At 37.6% G+C, this 3,713-nt stretch overlaps 1 non-coding gene across 1 annotated transcript; it reads left to right on the top strand.

Moving 5' to 3' along the window:
• Positions 1-107, top strand: LOC141680753 (small nucleolar RNA R71). The gene has a single exon (XR_012558407.1). It is a non-coding gene; the product is annotated as a small nucleolar RNA R71 (small nucleolar RNA).
• The last annotated feature ends 3,606 nt before the right edge of the window (positions 108-3,713 follow it).

Raw genomic sequence — 3,713 nt, 5'->3', positions numbered from 1 at the left:
ATTCCATGATGATGACACTTCCTAAGCATCTCCTTGTAGCGCTCCCAAGCTTCATATAAAGATTCTCCTATTTGCTGTGCAAATTGAGTAATAGCATTCCTGAGTGCAGCTGTCTCCGCCATAGGGAAGAATTTAGTAAGAAACTTTTGAGCAAGATCTTCCCAAGTAGTAATCGAACCAGTTGGTAGAGAGTGTAACCAGTTCTTAGCCTTGTCCCTCAGAGAGAATGTGAACAGTCTCAGCTTCACAGCATCTTCAGAAATACCGTGGAACTTGAAGGTGTCACAGATCTTAATAAAGTCCCTAATGTGCATATTGGGATCTTCAGTTGGAGAACCCCCAAACTGGATTGAATTCTGCACCCATTGAATTATGCCAGGCTTGATCTCAAAGGTATTAGCTATGATAGCTGGCCTGACAATGCTAGGTTGAATGTCACTGATCTTGGGTTGAGAAAAATCCATTAAGGCTCTCGTTCATGCTGCTGGATCTCCCATTGTACTAAGTAACTGAAACACAAACAAATAAACCGTGAATGTAAAAGAATCTGAGTCAGTGAACTTTAACGACCACTGATGACAAGCACATAAACTAAAAATTAACACCGAGTCCCCGGTAGCGGCGCCAAAAACTTGTTAGGGCGAAAACACGCGCTAATATTCACGCAAGTATAAGCGTTGGCAAGTAGTATAAGATATAAATCAGATTCGTTCCCACAGAGACTGGTTTAGGTGAAGTTCAATTTATGTACCTATGCAACAATGTATGGTTATCGCTCAATGCTAAGACAGATAACAAATTGGGTTTTGATTAAACTAAGAGATTATACTAAATAACATTAACTAAGAGAATTGAGGTTGAATTACTATATATGACAAACATGGGATTCTAACTTCATTACTACTTCATTCAATAGCCTTATTGTTCTTAACCTTAGCATGTGACGGTGATGACACTAATCAGATAACACGAAACTGATAAATGCCAACTTTCGTTTCACGAGTACCATTCTACCAGACATCCACAAAAGAGATAGAAGTTGAATAGGCACCAATTATATTGAGACCCTATATGTCTATAGAATTTGACAGCATAACGTTTTAAGCACAAGTTATCTATCTTGATTACATAGGGCAAGTAAGATGGTTAAAATTACCTACGAATCATGCATAACAAATACATGAACCTATGCTATCTTATATGTTAGCTACGCACATAAGACAAATAAGCACAACCAATACTAGGATGTCATACAATCACCACGCACCAAGATATCAGAACAATTTAATTATTGAAATCCATAAGTAAATCCGCTAGAACTCCATGACAACGATTAGCCCATAATTGAACTCATCGTCACCATGGGTTCCAATGAAAGTATGGTATAAACAAGGTCTTAATAAACTGAATAATAATTAAAGTACGAATAAACGAGATCTAGGTTCAACAAGAATGAAAACGAGCATCCAAAGTTACAACTAATTCAAAGAATCACAAGTTGAAAACAAGATCTTCTTTTTCAGAGTTGTTCTATACTTCTAGGTCTTCTCCTTGGTATCCCAATATTCTCGGATGATGAAAACCCTTTTTTTAAGTATATATACGCCCCTAGTGGACCTGGACCCTTAAAATCGTCAAATTCCACTCAAAAAAGGCCTTTTCAGCGAAATCAGCGACCAGACGTGCCTCAGCTCTCCTGGGCGGGCGCTCAGACAGCTTCTGGAAAAAATTCTGATGAATCTTGTTTTGGCCATAACTTGAGTTCTACTCGTCAGAATTAGGCGATTCAACTGCCCACGCGAAGCTAAAGAGATTCTATACAACTTGACAATGGCCTTGGCTTCCAATTCTGATCACTTTTTATAATATTTCCTTTAAAATCTCCTTTCTTCATATAACTGATACCTGAAATGCAATAACACAAAAACACATCAAAATACTAACAACTTGAGTCCAAATCACCAATTTAAGCTTGTAATAAAGCGTTCCAAGTGGATATAAAATCCACTTATCACACCCCCAAACTTGAATCGATGCTTGTCCTCAAGCATAAACAGACTCAAAACTACAAAACAAACCTAATGCATGAATGCAACTACGTGAATGCAACTAAATGATAATGCAATCGATCCCCTCAGAATAACCATAACCAAATGAATAAGCCAATGCCTCTAAGAATTCAGTAACTTGAAACAGAGTTTGAATAAATCCCACAAACCAACTCACAAACCAGAAACGTGAGTGTGTGGATGCTTAACAGATATACTCTCGATACTAGATCAATAACCATAACTTATCTATCATTGAAATAATCAAAAGTTTATAAACAGAATAGACAATAAACGTATTATGACTCACAACACCTCCTTTCGACTAGAGTTATACAAGGATTCACACTATTATTGAACAAATAGCAAAGATGCTTATTTGATCGTGCAATGAATGAGGTCCCAAAAGACTTATGCAATAATACCCATGTAGCGAGCGTTAGGTTGGCGGATCCCAGACTATAAAAGCCTTAGGTCACTAGGCACAAAGTCCCCTAGAACTTAATAACTCGAGTATTAAAAAGCTCACTCTTGATCAATTATGCATAAACACATACTTTTTTCTTTCTTTTTTTTCTTTTTTTTAACAATTTCTAAATGAGTGCGTTTCACTCCATCTCATTCAACCCTAGACTACTCATAAAAATATGAGTTGACTACTAGCCATTTGACGCCTAGCCTTACAACAACTAGCAATGAAATCCAAGTTTTTCTCCAGAAAAAAAAATTAGTGTTTTTACGTCATTACGAGAATATCACAAATTCTAAATATAACCAAGTGATTAAATCTCAACAACAAACAAGTATGATCATGATCTAGATCAAAAGCAACCCTATAAGACTTGTGAAAATATTTGTTTCTGGCATGCAAATCAATTCATTAGGACTTAAACATCCCTCTATTCGTCATCACCACACTCAAATCAACATCAACTTATCAAATATCATAGTTCATCTTAAGGGATCATGCTAAATATGCATGCAAATGCAACTATATGAAATCACATAAAAATAAAAAAATATGTCCTAAATGAACAATCATACAAAAATATGAATGAACTACAACTAAACAGGTAATATGAATCTATATGGACACACACTACTAATCCTTACATTATCACCCCCAAACTTAAAATTTTCAATATCCTCATTGAAGGTAATAATAAGGATTTCAGGCATACCTAATTAGCGGGAGAGTCACCCTCATCGGGTGGAGGATCAGGTGGCCAATCAACCTGGCCACCAGTGTCTCGGAAAATAGTACCAAAAGCGTGTGTCAAATCTTCAGCAAAATGATGGTGAATGTCGTGCATGGCCTCCATACGCCTAGTCACTCGCATGTACTGCTCATCACCAACACCAGTCCTATCAACTACCTGCTGCTCATGAGAAGAACCCTCTGTAGGCACTAGAGGATCCGTTCGGCTACCCTCTTCATCATCAAAGATATATCCCAACCCCTTGTCAGGGGGTGCACCTAAGAATGAATAACTCAAGTGATCTGGTAGTGGGTGAAGCTCAAGTGTGGAAACATCTTCAATAGACGGCTCGAGACGGTCTTGAGAAAATTTCAGCTCTGCTAACCCAAGAGAATCGAATGGCATATCTAACTTCCTCTTCCACGGAGGTGCATTCAAAACCTGCAGTTGCTCTACTTTAAAGCAC

Source organism: Apium graveolens, chromosome 1, assembly GCF_009905375.1.
Source record: "Apium graveolens cultivar Ventura chromosome 1, ASM990537v1, whole genome shotgun sequence".
Lineage (NCBI taxonomy): Eukaryota > Viridiplantae > Streptophyta > Magnoliopsida > Apiales > Apiaceae > Apium > Apium graveolens.
This window is presented reverse-complemented; position numbering and strand designations above follow the sequence as displayed.